A 15,711-nucleotide genomic window follows, 5' to 3' on the forward strand; every position below is an offset into this window, starting at 1 on the left:
CGACTTGGCAGTTTGTACTTCAAGTTGCATGCATTGTGAGCTACACTATGGAACTTCCTCATTACATGACAGAGTGTTCTCTACCTGGATTTTCTGCTTTTCTGTCGAAAGGCTCCCACAAATATGACATTTAACTGACTGTCTTGATAAGCAGTTATTCTCTTGCCAGCTGGTCACTGGAATGTTTTAGCTTACAGCTCATCAAAATCCCGTGTAAGTTTCTCGAGTTCAGAGAGGAACAATATCTCAGGATTATTCCCGATATATGACTCAGATTTGTTGCGACTGGAATAATTTGATATCACCCCATCATTTCCCTTCAAATCATTACTGCCTTCTCTAGGTGTGTCAGCTCGCAGCAGAGAAGTGCTTTGCACCTGATAGTGGGATACAACTGACTCTTAGTTATTTCAGAACGTTCCCCTTCCAACGGTGCTTGATATGCACGAAGGAGGTTACCTGAATCTCGAAATCCCGCATTCGTGTAGCAATGCGAGATTTCGAGATCCTATCCCTGAAAGTAGTCTGAAATGACCGCTTGATTTACCTCACGGTAAACAAGATGGGCTGTGAGGCTGCTACTGCTACAGCAGAGAAGAGATGATAACGATATCGTAGATGTTGACTTCGACTTGCTACTGCTAGGTCAGGGATAGTAGCCAGATGGGCGGAGATGAGGTGACATAAACATCTAAAGTACTTTCCTGCTATAACTAGATAGAGAACCTGGGAACGATATTGAGATGGGCCCAGACGAGGTCAGGCGTCAGTGGTACCACCCTGTAACCGCTAGGCTGGGGATGGTTGCCAGACGGGCCTGGACGAGGTGACATAGATGTAAATGGTCGCATCAATGACTGGTTCAAAAGTGGAATTGTTGTCGCCCACGGAATTCGAGACACAGCAGCCAGCTCGCATCTGGACATATCTCCCAAAGGTAGCAATACCACGTTGTCAAGCAATGCTGAAACACACACATCACAATAATCTATAAATATCACGTCAACTTACACACACTCACAAGTGTATTTAGACAGATACTTACTAAACAATTCTGCCTCTCCCACAACCTTCTCTTCAACTGAGGTATTCGTTGGAGGTGTTACTGATGGAGGCAAAGCAGTAATAGAAACTGCATCATCAACACATAGTTGACTCGCTAGAGCAAACAAATAAGGACGTTTTCTAAGTATATAAATACATCGCTCACCACCCACACACATAATATAATCGCTACTTACGTGCAATATCCTGATCTTGCATTAACTCTGCATATAACGCATCACTTAGAGCAGGGGATCCCAGAATCCCATAATCCTCAAAGCGGGGGTGCTTATTAGCTCCATAACCTTCAGCTTGTGGAGATTGTTTTATGGCTGACGCTGACCATACTGAAAAGAATAAGAGCTGTTCAGAGCTGATTATATAAAGGCAGTGGGCAGGATATGTGCACATCTGGCTGCAGGTACACATGTAAAGTGGGAAATTATCTTCCAATGTAAACTGCTTCTGTGGTGCTTCGTTCTACACGAGTGTTGCTTTTCCTGCTGTGACCAAGAGATGTCACTCATTCTCAGGCAATCTTCTGCGATAATGGTGCGTGAACAGAAATCATCATTTTTTCTCGAAAACGTGTGGAAAGTGACTCCCGTAAAAAACATATTTTTTTTCTGGAACGAAATGTAGCAAATTGCATTGGAAAAACATGGGCAGAGGTGAAAATGCTGTTATCAGTGACAACAAGGCCATTGGCACAGTCTGAGAAGGTACAGGTCTACAAGGTCTCCTGCTTATCAACCAAGGCTACATAGCATGTACTGACGCAAACTGAGTCGACAGCAGTAACATGCCCACTAGGACAAGGTTTTCTCGTTACCAACTACGTCTGCACAGCACCATGTCTGCAAGAGATATGGACGTCAGAAAGAGAGTTCACTTTCGGGACAATATGTATACATCAGTTCACATGTTGAGTGATTGGCATTTTACCATAGACAGAGAGGCTCGCAAGGGTCTTGAATGCAAGTTGCAATCTATTGCCCGCGTGTCCACTGCCGCATGTAGTATTTCTCGAAAACTATTGCTTCCGTTCTTCAAGAGCAGAACAGGAGGCGTATGTTCAACACTCACCTTAAGCCTGTAGGTAAGAAAGCGGAAAATAGGAAATGAATAAATGAATGCAAAGTTTTTTTTTTCAAAATTGGTAAACAAATTTAACAGTAGTGTACATTTTCTGAAGCATTCATAAACTCATGTTGTTCGTAACTCTTTTTCAGGTGATTGAGTTTCTTGATTCTCAGTAGACATCTACAAATTTCTTGAAACCATAACATCATCTGATGACTTCTACACAAACTACATTGTCTCTATGACCATACGTTCAGAGCAGTGACATCATACCACTCGATAATCATTTCAGCTATTTGCTTGGTAATATAATGTCAACAATATTGCTGTAATACCCTTGTGTGTCTGGAAAATACTATAGATGACAGTGCTACTCAAGCAGAGTTATTAAACACAGTCTTCCAAAATTACTTTATCAAAGAAGACGAAGCAAATATTTCAGAATTCAAATCAATAAAAGCTGCCAACATGAGTAACTTAGAATTGAGAGTAGTGAAGCAACTTAAATTACTTAATAAAAGCAAGTCTTCTGGTCCAGACTGTATACCAGTTAGGTTCCTTTCACAGAATGCTGCTGCAGTAGCTCCATATTTAAGAGTCATATACAACCGTTCGCTTAACGAAAGATCCGTATCCAGAGACTGGACGGACACACAAGGCAGTAGGAGTAATCCATAAACTACAGGCCTATATCATTAATGGTGATACGCAGCAGGATTCTGGAACGAATATGGTTTTCCAACATTATGAATTACCTCTAACGGAACGGTCTATTGACACATAGTCATCACGGATTTAGAAAACATCGTTCTTGTGAAATACAATTAGCTTTTTACTCACACGAAGTGCTCAGTGATGTTGACAGGGGATTTCAAATTGATTCCATGTTTCTAGACTTCCATAAGGCCTTTGACCCCGTGCCTCACAAGCGGCTTGTAATAAAATTGCGTGCTTACGGAATATCGTTTCAGCTATGTGACATGATTCATGATTTTCTGTCAGAGAGGTCACATTTCGTAATAACTGAAGGAAAGTCATCGAGTAAGATGGAAGTGATTTCTGGCGTTCCCCAAGACAGTGTTAGAGGCCCTCTGCTGTTCCTTGTCTGTAAAAACGGTTTAGCAGACAATTTGAGTAGACGCTTAGGTTATTTGCAGATGATGCTGTCATCTATCGTCTAGTGAAGTCATGTGAAGATCAAAAGAAATTGCAAAACGATTTATAAAAGGTGTCTGTATGGTGCGAAAGTTGGCGATTGACACTAAATACTGAAACGCGTGAGGTCATCCACATGGGTGCTAAAAGGAATCCGTAAACTGCGGTTACACGTAAAGCGGGAAAATCTAAAGGCTGTAAATTCAACTAAACACCTAGGAACTACAATTACAAACAACTTAAATTGAAGAGAACACTTAGAAAATGTTGTGGGGAAAGCGAACCAAAGACTGCGATTTATTGGCGGAACATTTAGAAAATGTTAACAGATCTACTAAAGAGACTGCCTTCACTACGTCCGCCTCTTTTAGAGTACTGCTGCGTGATGTGGGATCCTTACCAGATAGGATTAATGGAGTACACCGAAAAAGTTCGAAGAAGAGTAGCACGTTTTGTATTATCGAGAAATAGGTGAGAGAGTGTCACCAACATGACACAGAATTTGGGGTGGGCATCATTCGAAACAGGCGTTCTTCGTTGCGGCGGAATCGTCTCACGAAATTTCAATCAGCATCTTTCTCCTCCGAATGCGAAAATATTGTTTTGAAGCTGACCTGCATAGACAGAAACCATCATCATAACAAAATAAAGGAAATCAGAGCTCACATGGAAAAATATAGGTGTTCATTTACACCGCGTGCTGATCGAGACTGGAATAATGGAGAATTATGTGAAGGTGGTTCGATGAAGCCTCTGCCAGGCAGTTAAATGTGATTCGCAGAGTATCCATGTAGATGTAGAATGATATTTGCACTGCATCACTGCAAAACTCTCCATATGTTGGGTCACACCACTACATTTATATTGTACGTTGAGCAGTTTCTGTTAGCAATGAGTAATTTACAGGATGGTCACGTAGAAATAATGCATACAATACAGTGCCAGCAGGGAAGTTTTGAAATGATTCCAATTCAGTACTTATGTCCACATTTCCAGTCCTCATCACTTGGTAATGATTTTAAAAACTGCCATTACACAGGGGATACTCCCATAAACATCTGTGTGTTGAGTGTGCATCTAAAGCCATTGTCAGTCTCACAGTATAATGGGTAAACTTTGCATACATGTCATACATTCCCAGAGTGACGGACAGAATCGGCCGTATATTGCGCAAACATGTCGTAAAGACGATTTTCAAACTGACAAGGAAGATCAAGGAGTGTCTTAGATCGGCAAAGGAGAAAAGGGACCCACTTGCAATGTTCAAATGGTTCAAATGGCTCTGAGCACTATGGGACTCAACATCGTAGGTCATAAGTCCCCTAGAACTTAGAACTACTTAAACCTAACTAACCTAAGGACATCATACACACCCATGCCCGAGGCAGGATTCGAACCTGCGACCGTAGCAGTCCCGCGGTTCCGGACTGCAGCGCCAGAACCGCACGGCCACCGCGGCCGGCCTAGTCGGACTTGCAATGTCGGAGATATACCGTATACCATGCACATGCGGAAAAGTTGATGTCGGAATGACATTGCAGGTTGTGGCAGGTGGAGAAATCGACCACGTAATAAAATTCGCCGACACGGAAGTTCTGGCTGCAGAGAAGCACTATCACACGCGCTTATTCAGAGAAGCTGTAGAAATACAAAAACACACACAGTTTCAACAAGAAAGAGGAAAGCCTTAAGGTAAACGGATCCTGGCTTTCGTGTTGCAGCGAACGACCGTCGCAGGTAGCAAGAGGAGAACCGCACTGGAAATGACCGCGGTAAAGCTCTCGGATGTTGGCGCGCCAGGAACATATAATATAGTCTGCGGCCGCGAGCTCGGCTCCAGTTCACCACCGGCAATGGAGGGTGAAGTTTTGACAATGCCAGCCATTCGTGCTGGCGAAACGTCAGTAAAACCATTAGATGAACGCCGGCCGAAGAACCCGAGACAGAAGCCAATAGGCAGTTTGTCTATAAGAGTATCTTGAGTTTTCTTCACTTTTGCTTCCGTTATCAAGCGCAACGTCAGAACTGCTTCTCTGATGCGTTCACCTTTCCTAAAGCTAAACTGTGCCTCTTGTAACAAATCCACAATTCTATTTTTCATTCATCTGTATATTATTCATGACACCAGCTTGACTGCTTGAGATGTTAAGCTGATTTTGCGATAGTCTTCACGCCTATCTGCTCTCGCTATTTTAAGAATTGTGTGGGTGATATGATTCAGAAAATCTAATGGTACGTCGCCAGTCTTATAGACTCCAAACACCAACTGGAATAGTCGTTTGGTTGGTATTTCCGCCAATGGCCTTAGAAATTTCGATGGAATGTTATCAATCCCTTCTACATTATTTGGTCTCAAGTCTTACAGAAATATTTTAAATTCAGCCTGCAATACTGTGTTCCCTATGTCTTCCTCATCGACTCTAGTTTTTCCTTTATCAAGTCATCAGACACACCTATCCAGTGTCTTTTCTGCGGTGAATAATGTATATCTCGTTGCACGCTTTACATTACCACCATTGTCTTTAAATACACTGAACATGGTTTTGACTCTTCTATATTCTGAGTCAGTGTTTCCGCCGATCATTTATTTTTCGACTTCTTCACATTTTTTCTGCGCCATTTCGCCTTGACTGTGCTTTACTTATTACTTATTTCTTTCCTAAGTGATTTATGCGGCTGTATTTCCTTGTTTTCCATGAACATACGCACATAAATTTAGCTACTAGCGAACATCCACTGCCAGCATTATGATGAATGACGATTTTAATTGTTAAACGATTCGAAATTAACGAACTGTTTCTCTGCTTGGAGCATTATACTTCCCATTGGTTTAAACGGTGAATGGTGAACAGAGGACAAAGTGCACTGCCAGTTTCTGTTTAGAATAGAAGTAGGATAAGCATCCAACGCATATTTCAAATGAATGATAATGAGCGGTAATAGTACAACGCGCTAGACTCGAAAGGTTTTTAATGTAAAGTAAACGGTAAATTTCTGTGTTTGCCACGGGCAGCACTAACAAGGGAACCTCCCCATCGCAGCACCCTCAGATTTAGTTATAAGTTGGCACAGTGGATAGACCTTGAAAAACTGAACACAGATCAATCGAGAAAATAGGAAGAAGTTGTATGGAACTATGACAAAATAAGCAAAATATACAAACTGAGTAGTCCATTCGAGAGATAAGCAACATCAAGGATAGCCTGTGCTTAGGAGCGCCGTGGTCCCGTGGTTAGCGTGAGCAGCTGCGGACGGAGAGGTCCTTGGTTCAACTCTTCCCTCGAGTGGAAAGTTTGATTTTTTATTTTCAGACAATTGTTATCTGTCTGTCTGTCCGTCCGATGCGAGGTAACTGCGCCGTAGTATGAGGACGATACACCTAAACAAACATCGAAACGCACGACGTCAGTCGACTACAGCGCACGGAAGAAAGAGTATTTCTGCTAACGAGGCTCCCTGGCTGGCAGTTGACTGTTCGCTACTTTCAACGAGAGTGCATTAAATACGTGAGATGTATTCCGTGGGCAATATGAATCCAGCAAATATAGCTCCCGGTCGCAAAACACAGACACTAAACTTATTACAGTGAACAGAGACGTCAATGAACGAACGGACAGATCATAACTTTGAGAAAATAAAGAAAGTGAACTTTTCACTCGGGGGAAGACTTGAACCGACGATCTCTCGTTCCGCAGCTGCTAACGCTAACCACGGGACCACGGCGCTCCTGGGTTGACATTATCCTTGATGTTTCATATCATGCGCATGGACTACTCAGTTTGTATATTTTGCTTATTTTTCTCATAGTTCTACACAACTTCTTCCTGTTTCCTCGATTGATCTGTGTTCAGTTTTTCAAGGCCTATCCACTGTGCCAACTTACAACAAAATCTGAGGGGAGTGCGATGGGGAGGTACCCTTGTAAGAGACTCATATGCCTCTCGCGTCTATAACGTTTCGACACATGCAATGGAACTACCTGAAACATTTTTCCTTCATATGGCTCTCCTGCTCTTCCTATTTCCATGCCCTAGTGCTCAGAGTATTACAAGCCGTACACATTAACAAATACATTTACATAATTTTTCTCAAATATTCCCACCTGAACCTAGTCAGTAGGAAGAGAAATGTAGCAGACTTTACACTGAGGGACAAAAGGCATGAGACACCTCCCATCATCGTGCAGGCCCTCTAGCCCTACTTTGACCCGTGTAGCGCAGTAAATCGACATAGCATGTGCTCAACATGTCGTTGAAACTTCCCAGCAGAAATACTGAGCCATGCTGCCTATATAATCATCCATAATTGCGAAAGTGTTCCCTGTAAAGGATTTTGTGCAAAATTTGACGTCTAGATTATGTCCCATGTATTAACACAATTAGGCAATTTCCGGCATCTTGGATTTCTCATTTTTAATACTGCACTATGATCAAATGACGATAAGGAGTACTGCACTGTGATTAGCTGAAAATAGAGGAAGGGGAAGGATTTTTAAATTTACATTAATACCGTTTGGCTATTTCCCCCCTCTTGGATTTTTCATGGGCTCTTTTATTTTTAATTCTGCACTATGATTGGCTGGCGGTATAGAGGGAGAGGGTTAAAGAAGGCGAACTGTAAACGATGATGAGAATTGTGACACTAAGTATTCAGGGTCATGCTTTATCTCATGCACGACGTCACTGATAGGAATGATGACATAGTAAGGAGCATTCTGACACACTTTGGCCTTTGTAAGGCCATTTAAGTGCAAATTTTATTCAGGATGCCTACTGACATCCTACTAAAGTCTCCTAGTGGTCTGAGTTGAGCAAAGAACAAGCTCTTTGCAATCTCACCACATATAAACAGTCGCGATCAATTATTAACAGTATTTCCCCACAAGTAGTGAACGAAAGCTCTCCTATGGACATCATTCCACTGATAACTGTGGGACGTATTCATAATGATTGTACTATTTGAAATGATTATCGTTAGAGTACATTTACATTATACGAGAACACCTGAGAAACGGATTGTGAAAGTCAACAAAGCCTATAAGCATCTTCCAGAACGTACGACAAGGAAAGTGGAAGATCGGAAATATGGACGCAATGAGTCGTCAGCAATATAGGAAAACATACACAACCAACGTCTCCCACGTTAGTGAGGGTACAATGACACGTGGGAGAAAATTCCAACAAACTGTAAATCCCATGGGACTCACCTAGCAGTATGACCATGTGCACCACTTGTTGCCTTATATACAGCGACGAACATGAGAGCCAAGTAGAAAATTGAAAGAGGTATCGGATTTCATGAAACAAAGACCACAGACAGATACATAACACCTGTTTATGAACAGACGACGGACCGTACACTGGGGCCAGAAGAAACGCCACAATTTGGTTAAAAGTACATGCAATGTTCTACCATTTTACCAAAGACAACAAAACTTAGTATAATTTCCATCAACAGTTAACAGCACAACTTAACTTCCTCAGACTGAGAAAGAAGCATAACACTTTGCAAATTATATTAGACAGGACAATACTTTTCGACTAAAAAAGTGCATAGATAATGAAACTCCAAACATGGTGACAACGTGGAAAGTCTACTTTTAATTTTATTTTATGTACTTTGTTTCATTCATGCAACTTCCAGATTATCTTTATACACAAATCTCTCGACCAGAAAGAAGTTTTAATTTAACGGATGTCACAGTATCCCTGCTGCCATCGAAGAAGGAAGGTATACAAATCCTTAGTGAAGTTTGTCATATAAAGAGATTTAACAACCAATTATTATTTAGTTCAGTGGCGGAAGGGAAGAGGAAATGCCACAACTGATGTAGCTCTCCTGAGAGTAGACGAAGGGTTTTCATTTTAGTTCAAAAATGGTTCAAATGGCTCTGAGCACTATGGGACTTAACTGCTGAGGTCATCAGTCGCCTAGAACTTAGAAGTACTTAAACCTAACTAACCTAAGGACATCACACACATCCATGCCCGAGGCAGGATTCGAACCTGCGACCGTAGCGGTCGCGCGGTTCCAGACTGTAGCGCCTAGAACCGCTCGGCCACCCCGGCCGGCTTGCAAGAAGACGATCAGACCTATTAATCAAGGATTTTGATGAGTCTTAGGTATGCTGTAGAGCGACATGTCCTCAGCGGCTTTTAGCACAGCAGCCTCTAAGAAAATCAATGTTGAAGTGTTCTGACTGCTACGGTCGCAGGTTCGAATCCTGCCTCGGGCATGGGTGTGTGTGATGTCCTTAGGTTAGTTAGGTTTAAGTAGTTCTCAGTTCTAGGGGACTTATGACCTAAGATGTTGAGTCCCATAGTTCTCAGAGCCATTTTTTGAAGTGTTCTGCATACATCCTGTAGGCGTAACGTTATTAGCCGGGTATACCTCAGGGCAGTCCGCTGTCCACGATGCTCTTCGTGCTATCATTAGAGCCCTTGCTACGGTCCGTTAACGAAAAGCTGTCAGGATTTTCCATGGCTGTGCACACTTTTGTCGTCCGCGCGTACGCCGACGACGTCGTCATACTAACAAGGCGGGACGATGAGGTTGCAACCGTGAAAACTGCGGTTGATGTTTATAGTGCAGCGTCTGGGTCAAAACTGAGTGAACGGAAATGTAAATTGTTGAATATCCTGGGTTTCGACAGCCTGGCTGTTCCATGGGCAAACGTTGTGGGGATTCACAGAATGCTAGGCATCAACTTGGACAGATGCCCACTCAAAATGGCGGCTGTTAATTGGAGATCAGTGACACACAAAATTCAAGGGGCAGTAGTAGAGTGTAACTGGCAAGCCGTGAACATCGTAGAAAAAATTAGAATAATAAATACATACGTCTTCTCTAAGGCGTATTATGTAGCAGAGTTCTTCGCCATCCCGAAACTGCAGGCAGTCAAGATCATGCGAACTGCAAACAAATATGACTGGAAGGGCAGCCTTTATAAACTTTCATTCGACAAGCTCGCCAAACCGAGGACCGTGGTGGACTCGAAATAGTTGATTTAAGAAGAAAGCAACGGCCTTGTATGTCAAGAGAATCACAAGCTTGATGCACGATAGTCATGGGAACACCACAAAAGCGTTCTACAGCGCAGTGCACCCCGCAAGTATGCGTCCTCCCATGGATGTCGGCAAGATCAATTACAAGCTGAAACATATTCGTGAGTTCTTCCTCGAAGTCAGCTACACCGATGTGAGAGTGCTACGGCGAACCCCTCTCGCAACACGCAATTTGCAGCGTGAGTGGTCGCAGACAGAATCGCCAAACAACGTGGAAACCAAGTATTACCTCACCAACTGGCAGGTGGCGTGGTCAAACATCAGCTTACAAATCCACACTTCTGATGTCGCATCAACATGGTACAGGGTTGTGAACAATACAATAGCAACGAACGACAAACTCCATGCAATAGGTTTGAGGGATACGTATCAGTGTCCCACTTGTTGATTCGTTGACTCTCTGAGTCATCATTTCACTTGTGGTGGTCTCGTACGCACCTGGCGATGCGTCAGGAATAGGGTCGCCCTGTTGTCAAGGAGCTCTGAAGACACCATCACGACGGACATCTTACTGCGCCCTGACAAACAATTCTACCCAGTCAAGAAAAATAACACAGTTATGTGGGTACTGGGTAATTACGTTCACTACGTAATTCACGTCAGAGGTCCAGACGATTTCATCTGCTTCATGAATTACATGGACGTCGCCTACTGGAAGATCAAAAGCCTGCCGAACATGAAACATTATTCGGCAGTATGTTAGATATCGCATTTGTAAAACATGGTACAGGATAATTTTCTTGCGCATTGTCCCACGTCATCCAGGAGGCACAGTCTTACCGTTTCCAAGACAGCAATACTTTTGGTGACTTCCTACTGTTGAAGAACTGGCAGCATCACGTAAACTGAAGATTTGTTAATGGAGAACTTCCATCCAGCAGAAGGAATGCCACATATGGTTACAAAACACTTAGAAGACTTCACAGGGTATTTCACATCCAAACGTCAGTGTAATCCAAAGTCGTGGTGGGGGAGGACATCTGCGTCGTGACGCAATCGCAGTGGCGCGAAGAGCCCCCACTGCTTTTGCTGCACGTCCGGTTCCCTAACTTCATTGCGAATAAAAATATAAATTAATAAATAAATAATGTAAAAAAGTGGTTAAGGCAAAAAAAAAAACAGTTGATCCACGTTCGATACCCGGCGACCGCAACAAGTCAAATGAGTAAAAAAGATAAGAAATGAGCCAAAACCTGAAAGGAAAAAAAGTGGTTAAGGCCTAACAAAAAATGGTTCAAATGGCTCTGAGCACTATGGGACTCAACTTCTTAGGTCATCAGTGCCCTAGAACTTAGAACTACTTAAACCTAACTAACCTAAGGACATCACAAACATCCATGCCCGAGGCAGGATTGGAACCAGCGACCGTAGCGGTCGCGCGGATCCAGACTGTAGCGCCTAGAACCGCTCGGCCACACTGGCCGGGTAAGGCCTAACAAAACAATACAATATCGATAAGGCGTCGGACTTCGAATACGAAGATTGCAGGTTCGAAACCTGTCACGGTCGTGTTCTGCAAAAGATGCATGCTATTGAACTGTGGTGTTTGACTACTACAAAACATGCTGAAAGTTGCTGCGTTCTGTTTCATGGCTGCACACCGGCGTCAACCTGAAGCACAGGCAAGACAATGGTGATCTCTAGCGAAGTTTTCGACTAAAAGCCGTCCACCAGAGTTTCGGATGAAACAAGTCATCTGATTCAGGATCCAAGACCGACGCCACAGTCGGGCATGTATGTTGAATAATGATACAGCTAGCCACGTAGCATTTCAAGCAGATTTGATGATACTCGCAGTCAATTAAAAGTGAATAGCTTTGTAGCCCATTTTTGGAAGCAGGAAGAAACCTGGAGGCATCACGATCTAAAAAAAATAAAATTGAAAGAAAGGAAAAAACAAAGACAAAACTGATTAAGGCATTGCACTGCAAATCCAATGACCCCGGCACGCGCGGGATCGAATCCCATCGTCGTCGAAGAATTTTACGTATAGCACGCGTTTGCGGTCACTCCTTCTCCTTGCGAAACGCCACTCAGTAGTAACAACGAAGCGTGCACGTGGCAGATAGCGTGTGTATGAAATACGAGACATAAATGCCTACCAGATGAAAGCGCACAACATTACATAGCGTCTGCCCTTCGAATTAAACATCATTTCGAGATCTATAAACCAATCAAATTTCGGCTCCAGCAAAGAGTATGTAGGTATTTGCGAACGACGAGTTCTTATTTATATTTAAGTGCATACCTGTCGCAGTCATTTTAACGTATCGAGCCTATAATGATCCAGTTAGTCTTGCGTCAGCGAGACTAGCCCCCACTCTACGTCCTATTCTTTCGAACCGTACCTGCCCACGTTAAGCTAATTTTTACTGCCTGACTCATGTAGTACTGTCACCGTCAGAGGGTGGTACTGGACTACAAGTCCCACCGCCACGCCTCCAAAGTGAATTGCAGTAACGCAGTCACTGGCCTCTGGATAAGTTTACTGCCTCACCAACACAGTTAGACCGCAATAGACTGGTGGTGCTGTATTGTAACATATCACAAAAAAAAGAGTCAGGCCGCCAAATACTAAGGCGATTTGGCAGGGCCTACTGGAGAGACTTGGCTTTGCAGACATCCGTCGCTAGTGGCCGCCCAAACACCAAGCTCCATCCAAACAGCAGGACAATCTTGGGCTAGGACGAACGTCAAAACCTTGCAAGCAATATCAGTGTAGCGTATCGAGCTGTCCGTTTCGTTGCAGCAAGTCGTGGAAAAGAGTGCCCAGCACATTTCTCATTTGCATTCGACGACACTGCATGTCGATACAATTCTTATTCCTGCAGTAAATAAGTGGGCCGGTGATTTTGCCCCGATCGGATATCGACGTGGACGGATGCTGTCATTAAATGATTCGCGAGTGGGAGCTTGGTCGGCTGCACTGCAGCTGGGCATTAGACGCAGACACCGGCCCAGTACGGTGCTTTGAATGCGTTTTCGAATCGACAGATGTCTTCTTTGCGCAAGCACTCGCCAAAGATGCAGATGTAGTTCCAGCAGACGAGGTGGCCGAGTGGTTAAGGCGTTGGACTGCTAATCCAATGTGCTCTGCACGCGTGGGTTCGAATCCCATCCTCGTCGAAGAATTTTACGTAAAGCACGCGTTTGCGGTCACTCCTTCTCCATGCGAAACGCCACTCAGTAGTAACAACGAAGCGTGTACGTGGCAGATAGCGTGTGTATGAAATACGAGGCAAAACTGCCTACCAGATGAAAGCGCACAACATTCCATAGCGTATGCCCTTCGAATTATACATCATGTCGAGATCTATAAACCAATCAAATTTCGGCTCCAGCAAAGGGTATGTTGGTATTTGCGAACGACGAGTTCTTATTTATATTTAAGTGCATACCTGTCGCAGTCATTTTAACGTTTCGAGCCTATAATAAACCATCTGTAGCACAACTGAACCGATTTGGCAGGGCCTACTGGAGAGACTTGACTTTGCAGACATCCGTCGCTAGTGGCCGCCCAAACACCAAGCTCCATCCAAACAGCAGGACAATCTTGGGCTAGGACGAACGTCAAAACCTTGCAAGCAATATCAGTGTAGCGTATCGAGCTGTCCGTTTCGTTGCAGCAAGTCGTGGAAAAGAGTGCCCAGCACATTTCTCATTTGCATTAGACGACACTGCATGTCGATACAATACTTATTCCTGCAGTAAATAAGTGGGCCGGTGATTTTGCCCCGATCGGATATCGACGTGGACGGATGCTGTCATTAAATGATTCGCGAGTGGGAGCTTGGTCGGCTGCACTGCAGCTGGGCATTAGACGCAGACACCGGCCCAGTACGGTGCTTTGAATGCGTTTTCGAATCGACAGATGTCTTCTTTGCGCAAGCACTCGCCAAAGATGCAGATGTAGTTCCAGCAGACGAGGTGGCCGAGTGGTAAAGGCGTTGGACTGCTAATCCAATGTGCTCTGCACGTGTGGGTTCGAATCCCATCCTCGTCGATGAATTTTACGTAAAGCACGCGTTTGCGGTCACTCCTTGTCCATGCGAAACGCCACTCAGTAGTAACAACGAAGCGTGTACGTGGCAGATAGCGTGTGTATGAAATACGAGGCAAAACTGCCTACCAGATGAAAGCGCACAACATTCCATAGCGTATGCCCTTCGAATTATACATCATGTCGAGATCTATAAACCAATCAAATTACGGCTCCAGCAAAGAGTATGTTGGTATTTGCGAACGACGAGTTCTTATTTATATTTAAGTGCATACCTGTCGCAGTCATTTTAACGTATCGAGCCTATAATAATCCATCTGTAGCCTTTCGACAGTTTGTTTTGCGTCAGGCCGCCATATACAGAACCGATTTGGCAGGGCCTACTGGAGAGACTTGACTTTGCAGACATCCGTCGCTAGTGGCCGCCCAATCACCAAGCTCCATCCAAACAGCAGGACAATCTTGGGCTAGGACGAACGTCAAAACCTTGCAAGCAATTTCAGTGTAGCGTATCGAGCTGTCCGTTTCGTTGCAGCAAGTCGTGGAAAAGAGTGCCCAGCACATTTCTCATTTGCATTCGACGACACTGCATGTCGATACAATTCTTATTCCTGCAGTAAATAAGTGGGCCGGTGATTTTGCCCCGATCGGATATCGACGTGGACGGATGCTGTCATTAAATGATTCGCGAGTGGGAGCTTGGTCGGCTGCACTGCAGCTGGGCATTAGACGCTGACACCGGCCCAGTACGGTGCTTTGAATGCGTTTTCGAATCGACAGATGTCTTCTTTGCGCAAGCACTCGCCAAAGATGCAGATGTAGTTCCAGCAGACGAGGTGGCCGAGTGGTTAAGGCGTTGGACTGCTAATCCAATGTGCTCTGCACGCGTGGGTTCGAATCCCATCCTCGTCGAAGAATTTTACGTAAAGCACGCGTTTGCGGTCACTCCTTCTCCATGCGAAACGCCACTCAGTAGTAACAACGAAGCGTGTACGTGGCAGATAGCGTGTGTATGAAATACGAGGCAAAACTGCCTACCAGATGAAAGCGCACAACATTCCATAGCGTATGCCCTTCGAATTATACATCATGTCGAGATCTATAAACCAATCAAATTTCGGCTCCAGCAAAGGGTATGTTGGTATTTGCGAACGACGAGTTCTTATTTATATTTAAGTGCATACCTGTCGCAGTCATTTTAACGTTTCGAGCCTATAATAATCCATCTGTAGCCTTTCGACAGTTTGTTTTGCGTCAGGCCGCCATATACAGAACCGATTTGGCAGGGCCTACTGGAGAGACTTGACTTTGCAGACATCCGTCGCTAGTGGCCGCCCAAACACCAAGCTCCATCCAAACAGCAGG

At 44.1% G+C, this 15,711-nt stretch overlaps 3 non-coding genes across 3 annotated transcripts; all 3 read left to right on the forward strand.

Moving 5' to 3' along the window:
- Positions 1 to 13,390: 13,390 nt before the first annotated feature.
- Positions 13,391 to 13,472, forward strand: Trnas-gcu (transfer RNA serine (anticodon GCU)). Its single transcript has one exon. It is a non-coding gene; the product is annotated as a tRNA-Ser (tRNA).
- A 795-nt stretch (positions 13,473 to 14,267) lies between these two features.
- Positions 14,268 to 14,349, forward strand: Trnas-gcu (transfer RNA serine (anticodon GCU)). Its single transcript has one exon. It is a non-coding gene; the product is annotated as a tRNA-Ser (tRNA).
- An 827-nt stretch (positions 14,350 to 15,176) lies between these two features.
- On the forward strand, positions 15,177 to 15,258 carry Trnas-gcu (transfer RNA serine (anticodon GCU)). The gene has a single exon. It is a non-coding gene; the product is annotated as a tRNA-Ser (tRNA).
- Positions 15,259 to 15,711: the final 453 nt, after the last annotated feature.

This window comes from Schistocerca cancellata, chromosome 2 (genome assembly GCF_023864275.1).
Source record: "Schistocerca cancellata isolate TAMUIC-IGC-003103 chromosome 2, iqSchCanc2.1, whole genome shotgun sequence".
Taxonomy (NCBI): domain Eukaryota; kingdom Metazoa; phylum Arthropoda; class Insecta; order Orthoptera; family Acrididae; genus Schistocerca; species Schistocerca cancellata.